General features: G+C 35.9%; 1 protein-coding gene and 1 pseudogene across 14 annotated transcripts in view; both read left to right on the forward strand.

Annotated features, from left to right (window-relative positions):
- The window catches only part of NCAM1 (neural cell adhesion molecule 1), a 316,550-nt gene that overhangs the window by 3,774 nt on the left and 293,124 nt on the right, over positions 1-19,652 (forward strand). The window lies entirely within an intron of this gene.
- Positions 12,192-12,259, forward strand: LOC112135602 (U7 small nuclear RNA; annotated as a pseudogene).

Raw genomic sequence — 19,652 nt, forward strand, 5'->3', positions numbered from 1 at the left:
GATTTAACTGGTGACTGGTTTCTTGAGTTTGATAGTTCAAGAATGAAGATAGTAATTGCAAAGAAAAAAATCCCACATCAAAACTAAAAAAAAAAAAAAAAAAAAAAGTGTGGGTGTGCTATTTGTAAGGGATGTGGGTGTTTACTGAAGGCAGCAATAAGAAGGAGAAATTAGTCTGTAGCACCCCCAAATTCCAAGTTTTGAACAGTGCTTCTGTTTGGAATCCATTTATCAGTAATTGAATTCCTCAGATAGGTAATATGTAATTTAATGGAAGTAACCTATATCTGTATTTTTCTGTCACAAGGAACAATGTCTTAATTGCCTTTCAAAATAAACAGCACCATTTTGTCACTCAAAAGCTAATCTTTAGACATGTTTTTGTTCACTACAGAACCCAGTTTCTCAAATTATAGAGAGCATTTTGTAAAATTTACACTGCTTAAATAATGGACTCTGGAATTTCTGATGCAACCACTTAATTTTTCAAGGTGATGAAGCCTCTGTTGAGTATGAGTTTGATAAATTTCTCATATTTTTGTCTTTAGTATTAAAGAACTGTGGCTGCTCTCCAGACTGAAAGTGGCTTCAATACTACTGGCAGACTTCCAAAGACATTTTACAGACAGTCCTTTCTGACTTAGTGTAACATAAGTGATTGAGTACCTGTTGCTAAAGAACGGGTTGCACTTTTAGGATCTTGAGCTTGTGATGGAGAGCAGAACCAATTGGCAAGCCAGGGAGAGAAGGGATCGCACCTGCCCCCGTCAGTCTGCGGGAAGAGTCATAGACTAGGAGGAGACAAAGACATTTTATAAAGGCTCTCCTGCACCAGTTCAGCATTGCTTTTTTGAGCACACACATGTTTTCTGGTGTCAAGATAAATATTTTAATGTAAATTCCATAATTGATCATTTTTCAATTTAGCAGTTATAACATATAGACTAAGGAATGTCTGGAACTTTAAAAGAAATGGCAGCACATTATAGGGAGCATTTTACTGATCTTAAAACTAGGTTACAAATTACACAAAATTGAAAACATTAATCACGTGGCTGTATAAAATGAGGTCATTTGAGCTTTTAATAAAAGTCACTAAGGTGAAAATTCCTTTGGTTAAAAAGAAAGAATTCTAAGTAAAATTCGGAAGAAGAAAATTTTACACGTTTCATAATATACTCAGTCACTCTGAACAATGCTGTAAGAGATGGTCTCTTAGGAAGGAGGAAATGTCCAAGGACCTCTCTGAATCCTAATGATTAGGTTTCTATGAGCTCCAGAGTTTTTACTATTCGAAAACATTGTAGTGAAACCATTTTTAACAATACGGGTAGATATGCTTACTACTTACTATAGGGTAATAGAATACAGAAGTCAATCTGAAGGTCATAGTCCTGTTACCTCTAGCCTCTTTTGTTATTAACTCTTGGGGCCAAACCTTAAAACCATTTGCTGATGTAAAGGGATGTAAATTATTTGGCGTTGGCAGTGGTGCCATTATGCCCTTTCATTTCATGTTGTTGAAATACTGTCTCTCAGCTGCAGATGCTCATTAGGAGCATTGCCTTTTGATGTTGGTCTGGGTGCCAAATGGCGGCCTTTCAGGCAGTTTCAATACATTACATTTAAAACGTGCTCAGGCCATGTCTACATGCAGCCGCTGAGTTAACGGATTTTCAGTTGGGTAGACACACTTTTCCTTTCCTGCAGTGTTAATTTAGCTTCTAAGCAATTGGAGACTCCAAGAGGACTGCACTAAAAGGATAAGCCATTTGGTGTATCTTGTGTATGTGTGCTTTTGAAAAACAGATTGTAATAAACCCATTATGCATTCTATTTTCTTCCAAATATACGTAACACTTTCTTGAATTCAAAGATTGCACGGCTGATATGATTTAAAAGGCTTCTATGTAACCTATATTCCACTTCGTACTCTGAGGACTTTTTGATTTGTAGCTGCAAACACGGGTAACAGCTGATCTTCCATTTTCTATTTGGCGTCATTCCTGAGATAAGGTGTAAAATGCCTTTTGTTGTACATTAATCTCCTCCTTTGGTATCTGATTACCTCATCATTTAAGAATATTCGTAGTAATGTCACACTGTTTGAGATTGTGTTACATTAGGTATTCTCTTAAATAGTTGATCAAATATGTTTATTGAGTGCCAGCTTTTTATCATCTGCTCTGTGGGGAATTAAAAGGAGTGAGATGACATAATTTCTGCTGTCAGGGAACCTTCGGAGTAGTAGAGACTAGAGATTAAGAGAGGTAGATAACCCTGGGTTGAAACCCCAGACATATCCCTTACTAGCTGTCTGATCTCGGACAAATGATTTAACTCCTCCAAGTTTCAGTTTCCTCTTCCGTGAGATTGGAAAATTACTAATGCCTACTTGTTAGAGTTATAAATATTTTAGAGATCTTAGGACTTCAGTGCATGTAAGCAGTGTTCATTAGTGAGCAAGAAGGATATATATGGATCTGGAAAAAATTATTTAGACATAGTGCCTTCTTTTCAGAAGGATTTTAAAAAGGGTATTATGATAACATGACTCCTTCAGAGATTAGAACTAGGCTTAAAAAATTGGTCACTAAATATGCCTGCAATTCCGTGTTGGTTGTGAATACTTCAGAGAAAAAAATGGCCTGATTATGAGGTTGAAAACCGTCAGCATAAGGGTGGATCTAGGTTTTGTTGGGCCTGAAGGGTATATAATTTTGAGGGCCTTCTTTAAGGAAAATATAAAACTCTTCTTGCTTTTGCGAAGTTTAGTTGAATACATGACCATGATAACACATTGCCAAGTCCCAGTCCCCCAGAGCCTTGGAAGGAGTCCATGCAATTGAGGAACCCTGAAAACTTCTGGCCCTTCTTTAGCAACTATCCTTTGGTCCACTTAGACCCACTTCCTTGGGAATATAAACTAATCGTTCCAGTTTATTAAACGTGGACCTCATAGAGGTTGTTTGTGTAGTGCTTTGAAGATTAGAATCATATATTGAAGTCAAAGTCATCTTTAGAAAGAAGTATTTCACTTTTATTTGACAGAAAATCTTAAATGAGATCTGAGCTGATTTGATATTTGTCACTGCCGATATTCTTGTAAATTACTAACTAGAAGAAAATAAAGCAATTGCTATTATTATTCAAATGAGTGAGATGTAAGTGCCCGATTGGCAGGGCAAGAAGTAGTTTTGCCAGCTAAAGGCATATGATATTGGAGAGGAGACTGAAGATTTTGTTTTAGCTATCTAAAAGGAGATAAACTGGATATATAATACCAATAATTATATCTTAATCATCACGTTATGGTTTACAAAACACTTTGATATGTGCTTAATCTTCACACTAATTATTTAGTAAATATTGACTGAGTACGTGTTCTGTGCTGGGTGTCAGGAATAGAGCGGTGAACTAAATGTACATTGTCCCTGTTTTCATGGAGTTTCCAGTCTAGTAGTACAGAGAAATATAGACATTAAAAAGTAACACATACATTTATAATTACATATTCAGATTCAAGTCTAAGAAAAACCCAGGATGAGAGATTATCAAGGGGGATTAGGTGGTTGGGGAGGTGAAGATGTAACATTTAAACAACTGTGAAATAGGAAGAACAGATGGTATTCTCATTTTAGGGCATGATTGATTGACTACTTAATTCAACAAATGTTGAATTACAACAAACATTCCTGAATTCCTTAATTCAACAAACCTTTGTGAAGTCTGGAGAAGGTCAGATAGCTTCAGGAATCGTGTGGAGTTTCACGTTATGAAGTCCAGGAAAATATACATCTGCCTTTAGAGCTTACCACCTGGAAGGAGGGGAGAGAGACATACTATACTTAAAAATAGAGGCATGAAGTAAATGCTGTTGGGCCACAAGAAAGGAAGCAATTAATTCTGCCTGGGACTCCCTCAAGCTGGGCTTGGGAAAGAGTTGCTTTCATTAGATGGAGCAGGAAGAAGGGGTGATCTGGGCAGAGCAGACACCCTGAGCAGTGGTTGAGATCTGAATCTGGTTGTACATGGGGAACAGTGTGAGAGTAGTGGGGAGGAGTAGCCAGAGATAAGGAGAAAAAAAAAATTCTGCAAGTCCAGATTGTAAGTCTTTAAATGGAAACTGAGCCTGAGAAAGGTTAAGTGACTTATGCAGGTGGAGCTGGGACTGCAACTTGCATTCGTTGTCTGAATTTTATCCTTTTCTAAGGCAAGGATAATTTGAGTATATATAGCATCTGAATACATGCCAAGCAAACAGGAGTTCCTGTGGCTTCTGGACTGAGTCTGACCAAAGTGTGGGAGGAGTGATGGGGAGGAAGGGCACTATTCAGAGCTGTGGTCTGAAGGAAGCGTCCTGCCATTCTGCAAGTTGCTGTCGTTCTGAGCCTGTTTCCCCATCTGTAAAATGGGGTCAAGGACACTTCCCTTGTGGGTCTTGGTTAGCTGAAATAAAACCACATATGTAAAGCAGATATAAAGTATGTACTCATTATGTGCTTTAAAAAAGTTCCCCGTGGTCAGATATTTTATTTGAAATGTTTGTTTAAAAAGGTGTACAGTACTCTGAATATGATGTGCAAAGTTCTGTGCTAGAGGCTTAGAGGAAAAATAAAATAAATTTAAGGTTACTATACTGACCCTTTCAGGTGGTTGGAGAGGAAGCACTTTTGCTTAGTTCAAGCTGCGAAGAAATCATGAAAGATATTGTATCAATAAGTGCCCGAATGAAGCAGGCAGGTAATAACTGGGAAAATTGAGAGGCAAAAATCATGTCTATTGGTTTTAATGTCTGGGGGGGAAAAAAGGTATAGAAAAGCTAGAACTTGACCTGGACCTCCACGGATATGAAGATAAATAGGGAGAGAGGGCCTGTTTTCCTGTAGGATGAGATGGATCTGGCCAAAGAATTGCTATTGAAGAGCAGTTAAAGGCTGGATCTTGGGGCAAGCCATATTTAAATCTTAAATGTCAGATAAAGGAGAGGAGTCCTGCTGGAGATGATAGAGAAATTAAAAAATATATATATATGTTTAAGAGGATAGTTAGCAATAGCAACTGAGCGTGTGCTGCCCAGGCTCTATGTTTGGGACTAGCTGGGAATTAGCAGAGAGTTAAGTAGGAACAAATTCATAGAGTTCATTGCAGCACTTGAAGGGAATTCTGGTTTTATATAGCATCCACTATGGTGGTCAGACAAAATGAAGGGCTAACGAAAGGATTTTTATTGCTGTGTGAAACATCAACTAGATGATACTAGGAGAAGGGAGGCTAGTGAAGTCCAATGAAAGTATCTTGCTTAATTAGTAGGAGCACTTGTACTAATGGAAAGGATACTATTGGGCTTAGATTCAAAAGATCTGGGTTCAAGAAGTTGCTCTGCTACTAACTAGCCAAGTGAATTTATATCAGTTATGTAACCTCTTTGAACTGTAACTTCCGCAATTGAATATAAGAACAAAATAAGATAATATATGGGAAATGCATTGTAAATGAAATATTTCACAGCTATACATTTTATTAGTAGACAAGTTGCTGAAAAGATAAATAAAAATCTAATTTTATGTACTGCTAGAGGTGCTTGTTTGGTTAAAGAAACCCAACTATGATATATTTTTTAAAGCAGGTAATTTTGGAAAGATACGCTTGTAATGATTTTGGATAAGGATAAAGGGGGCATAGCTGAGATGTTAGAAATAACAAAGCAACCAAGGGTAGATGATAGATCCCAAATGGTCGATGACTGAGAGGAAGAAAGATCTTTGAAGTTACAAACTTGAGGAAATTAAATAATCATGGTACTGTAAATATGATGGAGAAATTAAGGGACAGGTTAGGTTTTAGAAAAAGTTTGGGCCTCCTAATACCTTAACTTGTAGGTCAGTATTTTTCAAACTATGGATGATGAAATCTATTTAACGGGCTTCCATATACATTAAAAAAGAAAGAAGTGAGAGAGGAAGGAAAAAGGGGAGGAAGGAGGGAGAGAAGGAGGGAAGAAGTGGAAAAAGAGAGTGTTTTATATAAGGGTAAGTACTGCTTTGAGTACCTCAATTTCTCTCTCTCTCTCTGTGTGTAATGTGTAACTTGGTTGTGGTGGAAAATACATTCTTTTGGCTCAGGTCAAAAGAGTTTGGAAGCTACTGTCATCGAAGGAAGAATGTAGGATCAAAGAGAAGGGTGAAGCAGTCTGTAGTGGGGTGAGAGTACGTCAGAAGGTATAGAATAGAAACTGAATGGGTCGTGAGGGTGGGGAGGAAGAAATGACAGCAAAGTTACGTATTGAGCATCTAAGCAGTCAGTTAACGACAGGGTGTGAAAAAAACAAAACAAATCAAACTCTAAATGTTATACCTTTTTTTGAAATGGTATCTCACTGTGTTGCCCAGACTGGCCTCAAACTCCTGGGCTCCTGCCTCAGCCTCCTGAGTAGCTGGGACTGAAGGTGCACATCACTGTGCCCTAAATATGGTACCTTGACCTTACAGAGCTTACTGTCTGTTTGGGAATGAAAAGATACCTGGGAATACCGGGTAGCATCTACAGCCAAAATATGAGGCACTTAATGTTTCAGAGTCAGGATAAATATTGCCTGGGAACCAGAGGGTGGTTACAGCTGTACATTCTATTAGTAGACATGTAGCTGAAAATTATATAAAAATCAAATTTTATGTACTGCCAGAGGTCCTTGTTAGATTAAAGAAACCCAACTGTGATATATTTTCTAAAGCAGATAATTTTGGAAAGACACACTTGTAATGACTTTGGATAAGGATAAAAGGGGCATAGCTGAGATGTTAGAAATAACAAAGCAACCAGGAAGGGTGGATGATGGATCCCAAATGGTAGACAACGGAGAGAGAGAAAGCTCTTTAAAGTTATAAGCTTGAGGGAATGAAATAAATATGCAGACACTGGAGAATTCACACAGCTTTAGGTGAGAGTTGAAGGAGACTTTGAAGGAAGAATGTATCTCTGCTGAGAGGAAGGGTGGATGAGGTAAGTATGTGTGTTCCATGTTTGGGAGGTGAATGGAGGAAGCCCGGTTAAAGAGACCAGGAAGACTCAAAGATGGTAGTAATCTATATTTTTATATGTTCGGTGAAGAGAAAAACACCATGAGTTATGGTCAGTACTTTGTGGGGTTTTTATCATGCCCACAAGTATTTATGTGGCAGTGTTTATGTAGCACACAGAATGATATCTTGCCTATAATTTGGAAGGTAATAGTGAACAAATGAAGAGAACCAGAGCTTAGTGGCACAAAAGCCTAGGTTAGAAAAGTATAATAAAGTGAAGTGAAAGAAAGTTGGAAACAAATAGTATATATAGGTATAATCCCAATCTTGTTAAAAAACATGTCTTTCACTCACCCTGTAATCAAGACTGGAAGACAGTAAATCACTATTTATGTTGTCTGAGTTTTTGATAATGAGCACATATTGCTTTGCAAAACAAATAGTGCAGTAAAAACAAGGGCAGCAGTACTAAGGGTGGTTAAAAGTATAAAGTAGGTGAGAATTAAGTAGAAACTTGGAATTTGTGTCAGAGGAGAGTGGTGATGTCAGAGGGATTTCAGTTGAATGGTGAAATTCAAGTTCTTTACTTAGAGTCAAAGATTGAGGAAGAGCTGATGTCCAGGACACTTGGCAAAGAAAGAAGGAAAGGAGGGCTGCTAGTTCGGGTGACGGCTTCATGATGAAGCTTCCTGGGCTTATTGAACTATGCATTACCATGGAAAAGAGCCAGAGGGAGGGGAGAGGTGATGCACAACCTTTGCGAAGGACAGCAGGACAATTTTATGTCCTGTTATTAGACATAAATAGCATAATATGTTATTAGACATATTATGTCCTGTTATTAGAGGAAATGAATAAAGTTAGGGGTTTTCCCCAGTGACTTCATTTATCATATGAGTTGATTATTTTTAGATTCAGTTTTGTCTTCTTACCTCATTGCCCGTGGTATTCATACATTTATTTCTAGACCTTTAAAAAACGTTTCTATAGCAAAATCTTTTGAAGCTTCTTCTGCATGTCACAAATTGGATGTGCTGTTTTTATCAGATCAGCACAAGAGTGATTGATTACTTTTCTAATGTTCTTTTATTCATTTTCAATTTGAGTGTCCATTCTGTTCACATGAGAGGCTGCCAGTCACCAGTTAAGCTGCAATTGCTGTATAAGAATCGGACTTACAGTACACCATAAAGGTGTATTTTAAGCAGCCTTAAAGGCCTGTTATCATGGGCATAAGAAGATGGAAATCCAATGAAAGCTCTTTGGTTTGGGTACATAATTATAAATTTTCTTTCTTTCTGAATTTAGTATCTCCTTTTGGGGTTGGAGGCAATGCATACTGCACAGGGTGCCCCATGGACCTTTGGTATCAAACCCACATTTCGAACCGTGACTTTCCTGCTTTTCATGACCTTGAGCCAGTTATTTAATCTCCAACGGTCAGTTTATTTATCTGTGAATCAGGGATAATACCCAACTAATAGGGTTATTGTGAGGATGAAATGAGGTAGTTTATACAACTGTCTGGCACATAGTGAGCTCAGTAAATTTTTTCCCATATCCTTTCTTTCTGCTAAAGTTCACAGTGAAGGGATATACAATTCGTGTTGGATTTAAGTATTGATTCTAATGAGAATCACATTTTCCATTTATTTTTCATTATCTGAGAGTTCAGGATCACTGTGAGTTGCAACTGAGTTGGAAATGCCATGCTTAATTGTGGAGCTGTTTTACCTCCTGTGAAAGCAAAGCCTAGTAGATCTTGATTTTGAGAAAAGTAATATTTAAAAAATTAAAAGTGGTTTATCTAGATTCTCCTTTCCATTTGCATAGGGTTAATATCAAACCTGTCAATTCACTATAATGGTTGAGCCATAAAATTTAGTATATTTCAATAATGGTTGCTGCTAAAGATCATACTGGTGACACTTCATTAATCTGGAAGTCACTTACCTGGCAACCCTGATTCTTTGAAACATGAAGAATGAAGAAGTAAGGGAAAGAAGCCTCTGAAGAGCTAGCATAGCGTCTTTTTCTTTCTTGATGCAATATCTTTCATATCGCTGAGGAGTTCATAACATTTCTCTTGCTTCCTGTCTCTTTTTGTCTGAATTTCTCTTTATTATGTTTGCTGTCGTATCTCCTTTTGTGTTTCATGTTGTTTCATTTAACTCCTCAAATTCTAATGATCCCTGGCTGCCTATTAGTAAAGAGTGAGACCCTGAAGAGCTGTGGGGCTCAGTGTGGGGTGTCACGCTGAACGACTATGCAGAAACTTGGTTTATTGGGTGGGGGACATCCATGTATATTCATGAATACTTACATTTTCTTTTGGACTGATGGACTTAAGAGAATCAAAAATTTTGCAGCAGGCAGGGTATAAGTCCGACTACTATTTTTCTCTAAGCTGAATAGGAAGAAATGGATTGGGGGGTATTTTTTTCTTCTGTAGTCTAGACTTCATTTAATTCTCCTATTTTCAGTAGGGTGCTTCTGCTCTCAACAAAGTCTGGTATACACAAGGACAAAGTGCATCTGGTTCAATCTCTCTATTTATAAAAATTGAGCCTTCTGCTGGGGTGAGGGGAGTATGGGAGAAGAGATATATGGCTGCCACCCTCCTGTAGCTTACAGTTTGTGTGTGTGTGTGTGTGTGTGTGTGTGTTTGAATTAGTGGTGTGAGAGGCTCTACTGACTTTAATTTTGAAGCAGACTCAGAACCCACTGATGACCTATCTCCTTCAGGGTTTCTAATTGCTAAAGTCCAAAGCGGACTTTTAAAATCTTTTTTGAAATATTTTATCTTGCACGTTTTAGGGTAGGATCGTTGAGACTGAAAGAAGCTTGCAGTTCTTAAAGGAAAAGGGACATGCTCTAGGGGTGCATCAAAGGCAAAAACCCAAACAGAGGAATGTTCAGACAACTTCAAGGGATTGACAATTTAAAGAGTTTTGAGGAAACTTTTCTGAACTGAAGCATTCTCAAGAGATTCCAAGGTGGCCTGAGATTCCACATTTCTTAGATAGAAAGATGTGGACTTGGCAGTGATTTTGCAAATCAGAACAAGAACAATTTTATGAACACGTTGGCAAGTGGCCATGTCTCAGACTTGTTGGGTAGTTAAATGTCCACTAGAAACATTGACTTAATCCAGTATTTATGAAATAACTCGTGTGTTCTATGTAGTTGGTCTAGGAATTGGAGGTAAAAGATGAATACCCTTCGGCTTTGTGAAAAATTCTAGACCACGTTCGGAAAGTTTTTTGTTTACACTTGTAATATTTATGCCTGTGGGATGACAGAAAAGACAATCTTGAAATGTCAGAAAATGATAAATAAGAGTTATTTGTTATTTTCTCAGAGTTTTTTTCCTTTTGTGTATGTAACTGAAAGTTACTCATCACGTTTAAAATTTAAAATTTTCATCAAAGAAAACCATCTGTCATAATGAAGTAAAAAAGGGACATTATGTGATTTTCTTTGAAGATAAGGGATTGAAAGTGAGTCAGTTAACTGCCCTAGATTACCATTTGAGGTCATTTTGAACTAAATTGGCTTTGGAATCAGAATTTAAATTACCTGTCAGACTCAATTAAGATAACTGGTCATGAAGGTAGTTCATTCGCCTGCCTTCCTTCTCGTAAAAAGAATATTTTTATTATTTGTATTCCTTTATAACCAAGTTAGACATAGGCATTATTTTTGAGAATATAAACATTTCACACAATAATTGATTTAGGCATTTAAGGGTAGTTTTGTATCTAAATAGGAAACCAGAAAAATCATTCACTATTTGGTGTTCTAGAGATATTCACAGTAGATCCTTTTGAAGTCGCTGGGAGGTAAATCAATATATTACTGAGTTATATTTTTGCTGCCCTGTGCAATATTAAGAGAATAGTTTTCACAAACAAACCCCAGCTAAAGTTATTTAGTCACAATAATAAAAGTATAATTGGACATATTTTAAGAAAACATAAATTATAAATATGTGCAGTTATTTTAACAATTTATGTATTTATTTCTAAATACTAAACTTTTTGTTTGTGATAAATGAGTATAAAAATATGTATGCAATTATATACTCTTAACTTGCTCAACATGAGAGATTTAAAATGATGAGTTCCACTGTGAGTTTAATCTTCACTTTCATCTTTTTATTTATAGACTAGAACAAATAAATCAATACTTTTTTAATTATAAATTTTTAGTAATTGAAAATTATTAAATGTACAAAGGAGGAGAACTTTTAGAATTTAGAAGTACAAAGGAGGAAAACAATTTAAACCTAAAGATTAATTTGGTAGGATTGGTTGTATGTCTGCGGCTGTCTGGAGAATCCAGGTGCTTAAGTGCCTTGGACTAGCTGGACACTGGAACTTCACAGGGAAACAAAAATGTCTGGAATGACTTGTTGATGTTCTTGAAATGATGCTAATATCTATTCTATAAAACCTGAAGGTATGTAGATATTATTGTCTGTTTCGAGTCACGTGTCTTGGGATTTGGGACTGTTGGCGAGAAGATCGGTTTGATTTAGACCATGATAGGTATTGATCTACATATATTTTTGAAATATTTTGGCTAAAATGCAATTTGATGTGGTAAGTCTTATCCATATCTAACATTTTATCTTAAAACTATATCTGTAGAAGTTGTTTTTTAAAAAGAACAGAAAAATCGAGTTGCATTTTGGTGTTTAATGCATTGATTTTAAAAAATTATATTCAGAGCAAAATGTTTGAGTTTTTGGTGACTTTTTTCCTTAAAGCATTAGGTGCAAATGTCAGGTAATTCTATGATTAGAATTGTGTCATGATACTTTGTGGGTGAAGACAGTCCAAAACCAAAAATGATGAGACAAGTGAAATCTTTATTACGGAAGGCCTAACCGCCATATCAGATAAGTTTGCTTTTTCTGGAAACTTTGGTAAAAAAAAAAAAAAATCACCTAGGAAATAATGTGATTAGAAATGCTCCTTAAATGTGCATATGTGTTTAATCTGTTCTACAAAGATATTATTTTCTTTGTAGCATTGTTTTATTGAACAAATTTTGTTAAATTTTCTATTAAAACAGTCTTATAATGATTTAATAACAATTTGGAAAAGTCGCAATCTTTATAAGCGTATATGTAAGTGAGATGGATTACTATTAAAATGCAATTTCTAGTACTACAGCTCTTTTAGAATTTGTCTAGCAGATTTTCTGGTTTTTACCATGAAAGAAATGTCATTTCTTGTCTTCATTTGGAATTTATAAAAAATTTTAAAAATCACCACATTTTCCAAAAGTTCATGCCAGACAAATCATTCACTATTTAAAAATGGAGTGCAATTTCTTAATAAAAAAGTATAGATTGAGTCTTATCCCATACAAATGAGTTTCCTAGATTTGGAAAAAAAATTAATACATTGGAATCAATAGTTGACCACAGATTTAAATATGATACAAAAGGTTTAAAAATCTAAATTGTCATTGTTTACAAAATATTGGCAAATTAGAGCTACAGCGCTTGGTGTTATTGTGTAATCTTCTGTTTAAAAATAAACAGTGGAAATAATTGTAGAAACCTCTGGGCTTAGAAAGGCTTGTTGGTGGTTCTTCACATCCTACTAAAAAAGCAGGCTGTCTTTGCATATTAATCACTCTGTGAAAGGAAGCTTGCCTTATTTGCATTGTGCATGCACTAAGAAGTCCAATAGTGCGCCTGAGAAAAAAAATGGGGGGATTGTAATTGTTGTTCTCAAAAGGGTTTTTATTCCATTCAAGTGGAAAAGCTGAATACTGGAGAATTAGTGCAGTGTTTTGTGGAAGAAGAGTCCCTTTTGGCCACTGCATTGCATGTGGTGCAATCCCAGTGTGTAAGGATCCTGAACGTTGGGGTGAAGAGGAAAGTGACTCATCTTTCTATGATGCAATAATCAATGTTCTTGTACATCTCTATAATTTTCTATGCATTTTCTCCTTGTTATGTATCCAAAAAGAGGTAGAATGAAATTCTGAGAATATATGCCATATTGGAAATCTCAGGAGAATTAAACATGAACCAAAAAATCTAAATATAAGTAGCTTGGGTTTTGGGAGTGGGGTGAGATGGGGACACAGAACCCAAAATTAAGCAAATTGTATTTAAGTGTTATTGTTTTTAGAAAATATGTGATTCGGCTAATGCCTGGAAGATATTTGTCCCTCAAATTGATTTTAAATGATATTTTTGACATTATTTTAGTAATAATGGCATGTTTTTTTGTTCATTGTATTTTAAGACTCAGTGGTTGAATGTAAACATTGAGAATAAAGAGAAGAAATGTTCTTAATATTAGTGAGGCTTTCTTTTAATAAGACTGTGTAAGATGAGCTACTTATAATGTTTCTCTTCTATGGTAAAACACTCTTCATGAAAGCTTTTCCTGATCTCCTAGTTCTAGCTGGCAACAGCCACATTAGCCAGTACAGTTTCCAAAACCTCAAAATGTACATTAATTATTTTGGAGGTCTGTTACTTTGGACTGGTTTAATATACTTTACATATTTTTAGCATCTTTTGAAAAATTCTGCACAGAATACGGCATTTCCAAGTAGATTTGAATTTCACAAGGGGGAAAATATGTCATTGTCTGTGTTCACATATTTTGACAAAATGATTGTGTATAATCATGGAGACAAAGCTTATTGTTTTAAATGATTTTGTTAAATACTAGAAAGTAGTTAACTGAATTAAAAAGTTTCATACAGGTTTCCTAAAAACCACTTGGCTTAGATATATTTAACTGTCTGTGAAACTACTTGTTATTATCCTCTTTACTATTGTATGGATTTGGTTGGATTTTGACTGTTGAACACAGATCCTCTGATGACACCATTTCGATTTTATTTGAATTGCTTTCTGTAATATTCAACTACATGGAAATTGTGCTTAATTTGGGCTTATGTAGAGTGGTCCATAGACTTTGGTTGTGTTTGGGTTGCTGTTCTGAAGAACAGAAGTAGCCAAGAAGTAGTCTGAAAAAGTAGAACCATAAAAAATTAGACTGGTAGAACAAAAAAGAAAAAAAAACTATAATTTTTACCATTCAAAAGTCCTTATATAGGTTTCATAATAAATTTTTTTCCAAAATATTACTGATGTACTTATCCAAATGTTTATTATAGACATGTCAAAAGACAAAATTACAACGAATTTAGTTATAAATCTAATTGTCTTTTATTTGTGATTCATAAATTGGGGCAGCCTCCATTCAACAAAATAGAATGAGAGCTCCCACTGAGCAATGGCAGAACAGTGGGTTTGGAAAGTGGGAACAAGGAAACAACTATAGAAAAAAAAAACTGGTTAACATCGGGTTACTTCCGGTGACTTTTTTGCAAGTTAAAGCAGAGGAGACATCTTTATTGCACTGACTCAGGTTGACTGGAATCTCCTGTTTTCAGGAAAACCCAATCTGTTTTGGGATCTATCTGCTTCTTTAAAGTTTCAGTTTGATTATATGGCATTTAGCCTGAGTGACTCCATTTTGGTTTGGTCTGGTCTCTTGGGGTCGGGTGCAGAAGCTCAGTCTAAAACAATGGGCTCCCATAATTTTTGTTTAACGGACATAATTTTTAGGATTTATACTTCATTTAAATTTGAACCTTTTTATAAAAATCTGAAATGCATAACACAGTTTTAGAATTGTGTAGACTTCATAAGTATGCAAAACAAAAACAGCTGGTATCAAACACCACATGATCACCTCTAAATTCAGAAAACACACTTGACAAAATGCGACACCCCTTCAGGATGAAAACACTCATTAAACAAGGAATAGAAAGCACTTCCTTGACCTGATAAAGGGCATCTATGAAAAATCCAGAGCTAACATATACAAATGGCCCATAAGGACAAATGGCCAAAAGATGCTCAACATCGTTAGCCATCAGGGGAAATGTATATCAAAGCCACAGTGAGATACCACTTCACACCCGCTAGGATGGCTAGAATCAAAAAGACAGATAACAGCAAGTGTTAATAATGTTGTGGAAAAATTGGAACCCTCAAACACTGCTGATGGGAATGGAAATGGTGCAGCCTCTTTGGAAAACAAGTCTGGCAGTTCTTAAACAGAGTTACCATGTGAACCAGCATCTCTGCTCTTCCAAGAGAAGTAAGAACGTATGTCCGTATAAAAACATGTACACTAATGTTCATGGAACATTATTAATAAGGGTCAAAAAATGGAAAGAACCTAAATGTCCATCAATTGATGAATGGACCAAAAAATGTCGTATATTTATACAATAAAATATTGTCGGGAAATAAAAAGGAATGCAGTATTGATACATACTACAACATGGCTGAGCCTTGATTCAGCATTTTAGTAATGTGAGATCCTTAATTGTGTTAGCTGTTTGTTTGTTTGTTTGTAACCATGAAGGTTTATTTATTTATTTTTCGATAGTTTTGAGGGTACAGGTGGTTTTTTGTTACATGGATAAGTTCTTTAGAGGTGGTTTCTGAGATTTTGGTGCACCTGTCACTGGAGCAGTGTACATTATACCCAATATGTAGTCTTTTATCCCTATGAAGGTTTATTTTAATCCTAGCACTTGTTAATATTTATCCTTAATTCTTACTAACTTTTAGATTGTGGGTATTATATCTTCATGAGAATAGCTAAAATAATTTTATTTGGATATTCCTCAAAGAACTATTGAATGTGAGCATGCTAAGATTACCCCTGGCAAAATGGAAAATGCCTAGCACCTGGAAGCATCTGTTTCTGTCTGTCTTCTAGGAGAGAGGAAACATTTATGTCTTCCATTTATGTATTTTGACTGGGGAAAATTTTCCCTTTTATTCTGGGGAGCTGTTACTCAGGATAAGTGAATGTAGAGGAGAATCACCCCTTTCACATATCTAATAGCTTTACCATATTACTACAGTAGTATCTTATGTTGTATGCACTGATTGTCAATCTCTTCTCCTCATCTCCACCATTTTGATAGCTTAAGGCTTATCATTCATTCTCTGTGCATAGAAAAAAAAAACGAAATGATGTTTCCCAGTATTTTGTAATCTTTCCTTCATGGATTGCAGAAGAAAAGTGTTTGGGTTTTGTCCCATTCATCATAAAGCGGTACACAATAGATACGGTTGCATTTTAAAGCAAGGCTAAGATGGATTTAAGATGTATTTCTTGTCATGAGAAACGTCCTCCTCAGTAGTCTTAAATAAAATATTAATTCGATAATTCTGCAGTGATTAATATGAAAATGGTTACATAATTCTTAGATGGCATGTATTGTGTTGGGCTAACACCACATTGCTTTTCTAGAATACTGGTAAAGAATATCTTATGTGACTGCCCTTTCACTAAAAGCACAAATCTTTACTAGTGGTCTTGAGCTAACTGGAACTGCTGTAGATCGCTTGCAAATTTTCCACTAGGATGCTTTGGTGTATTTGGTGCAACTATTCCCACAATCACTTAGAGTAGCCATGCAGAGGGAGCTAACCCATAGGAAATTAAGGAATTCGAAGAATCTTTGAAAGTTCATCTTATTTAACTTCTTTAAAAGAAAATTTGCGAACATCTCAGATAAGAATCTGTCTTTAAAAATAAGACATCTTAGACATAGAGATGGAGGTTAAAGTTCAAAGGTTTTTTGCATACAAATAAAATTAGTTGTTGCCTTTCACTAGGTGGCTCTCTTTTTTATTTAGAGTGAGTTCAAAGTAAACAATCAAGTTTTGATGTGCCTGTTCAGACAGACATCTTATTTTATGATACAGGTGGCACCAAGCCCATTATGTGACTTTTCCCCCACAAGAAGTTTGTAACTTACTTTGGCAATTGGGATGCATTTCCCTATAAGATGTTATGTGTGGTGGTTTTGTCCGGATTAACCAAAATGCAAATCTTCATATCCTCTACAGTGCCTAGCAAAGGGTCTTGCACATAGGTGCAAGTTGTCAGAGTTGGCTCAGTTTCACTCTGAGCCCCTTGTAGGTAGCCTTTATTCATTCCTGCATTCTACATGTATTTATGCCTTTGACTGAGAGGTAAGATCTAAAAGAGGAATAGATATATCTGAATTCATTTGTAAAAAGGGTGCTAGCTGGGAATGTATGCAAAGATTTGGTGGCAGTGAGTAAACAAGAACCGGGGATGGCCTTGCTCATCAGATGGGGAAGTAAGGAGGTCATTGCAAGCAGTAGATTCTGGGGATGACTTGATGGGAGCATGTTTTGGGAAGTTGGATTTGTTGCTCTTCTTTTGGAAGCTGGGAGAGATTACAGTCTGGAAAACCAGTAGTCAGGGGGTAGGAGGAGCTACTGTAGAGGCTGTGTGAGGTGATGGGAGGTGGAAATGGAGTTCTGATTGTGAGATGTAAAGGAAGGCATTATGCAAGAAATACTACAGAGGGAAGATTGATGAACTTAGTGACTGATTTGGATATGCAAGAGAGGAAAGAATGGAGATTATTTAGATTTCAGGTGAGGCGCATGGTAAGAGTAAATGTCACTAACAACAGAATTGGGGAAGGGGAAAATAGGGACTTTTAATTTTTTTAAAAAAGGTAATAGTTTGGCTTGGGCAAGGTGACCCTGAGATTAAAGTGGACTGTCTAGGAAGAAAAGCCAGGTATACTGCTGGAAATAGAAGTCTACAGTTTTTAGGAGAGATCACGTTAGAGACCTAAATCTGTAGTTATTTAAGTAGATGGTTCTGGAAGGATAAGTCCATTTAGAGAGAGAAGCAGAGAGGACCAGGAACGGAACTTAGCCAAGCACTTACACTCTGAAGATGGGCAGTTTTCATATGTAATAGTTATTAAAAAGCGGTACCAAGTCATGTAAGCAAGTTACTGTTTTGTATATTTTCAAAAAGAATTAAAACCACAGAGCTGCCCTTTTTATATTGTGGTACTGCTTTCAATTCTTATTCTCTTTTTAATTCACTCTGTCTCTGTTTTAATGAAGAAGTTTGTTTGCAGTCCATACCAATTTCTTGTTGGGGTTTGTATCTTTTAGTGCTTTTGGTAATAACATAGCTGATATATGAAAGATTGTGTAGCTCTCATTGATTTCAAATTTTCAGGCATTAATGAAATTATATTCCAGGATAGCAGGAGAATTGTAAATAAATCCATAAACAGCTACAGAAAATGATTTTGAGAAATCATGAAAATGAACAAAAATTTGGATTTTTTTTTTTTCAAGTAGGAAGAGGGTGAATTCTTCTCCCAGGAATATGGGGGAACTTAATGCCCATCCTAGAAAAGTTTTAAGAACCGACAATTAAGCAGATGATATGGGAGCCCAGAGAAGAAGGCTGGCATCTAATGTGGGTTCAGTAAGGACAGGTTGTATCAGAACTCAATTCTGTCTTTGGCAAGATTTCCAGACTGAAAATGGAGTTTATATTGGTTTATCATGGTAGCCAAATGGAGAAATAGAAGCTCGGTGCAAGTAATTGGTCAAATGACCATGCTCCTCATCAACTTGGAATGTATTGGCTCTGCATTTTGCAGGATTTCCTTATTTATTTACTTATTTAATATTTAAGGTGTTAACTATTATGTTTTGATATACGTGTACATAACAGTGATTACTATAGTCAAGCAAATTAACATATTCGTCATCTCACATGGTCACCTTTATGTATGTATGTATGTATGTATGTATGTATGTATGTATTGTGAATAGAGTTCTTAAAGTCTACTGTCTTAGCATATTTCCATCATACAATACAACATTATTACCTGGTCATCATGTGGTGCTTTAGGTCTCTAGACTTATTCTTCCTCCATAATTGCAACTTTGTACCCTTTGACCTACATCTTCCCATTAGCTCCTCTCCTGACCCCTGCCTGGGTAACCACCATTCTACTCTGTTTCTATGTATTTAGTTTTGTTTGTTTTAGAATCCACATATAAATGAGATCATGCAGTATTTTCCTCGTGTGTCTGGCTTATTTCACTTAATATAATGTCCTCTTGGTTTATCTGTATTGCCTTAATGGCAGGATGTCCCTCTTTTTAAAGGCTGAATAATATTCATATATATATATATGAGTTTTAAAATTCATCTGTCAATGGATAGTTTTTTCTATAACTTGGCTATCGTGAATAATGCTTCAGTGAACATAGGAGTGCACATATCTTCATAAGGTGGTGATTTCATTTCCTTTGGGTACATATACAGAAGAGGGATATTTTTCTGCGTCATATAGTAGTTCTATTTTTAATTTCTCTGGGAACCCCCATTCTGTTTTCTACTGTGGCTGCAGCAGTCTTACATGCCCACCAACAGTGTACAAGGGTTCCCATTTCTCTACATGGTTACCCACACTTGTTATCTCTTGTCTTTTTGACAAAAGCCATCCTAACAGGTGTGAGATGCTTTCTCATTGTGATTTTGATTTGTATTTTTCTAATGATTAGCACTGTTGAGCACCTTTTTCTATACAGTATCTGTTGGTTATTTTTATGTGTTTTTCGGAAAAATGTTCAGATCCTTTGCCCATTTTTAAATTGGTTTATTCATTTTTTTTGCTGTTCAGTTTGTGTGTTCCTTATATATTTTGAATATTAACCCCTTGTCTGATATATGGTTTACAAATATTTTCTCCCATCCCATAGAC

This window comes from Pongo abelii, chromosome 9, assembly GCF_028885655.2.
Source record: "Pongo abelii isolate AG06213 chromosome 9, NHGRI_mPonAbe1-v2.0_pri, whole genome shotgun sequence".
Lineage (NCBI taxonomy): Eukaryota > Metazoa > Chordata > Mammalia > Primates > Hominidae > Pongo > Pongo abelii.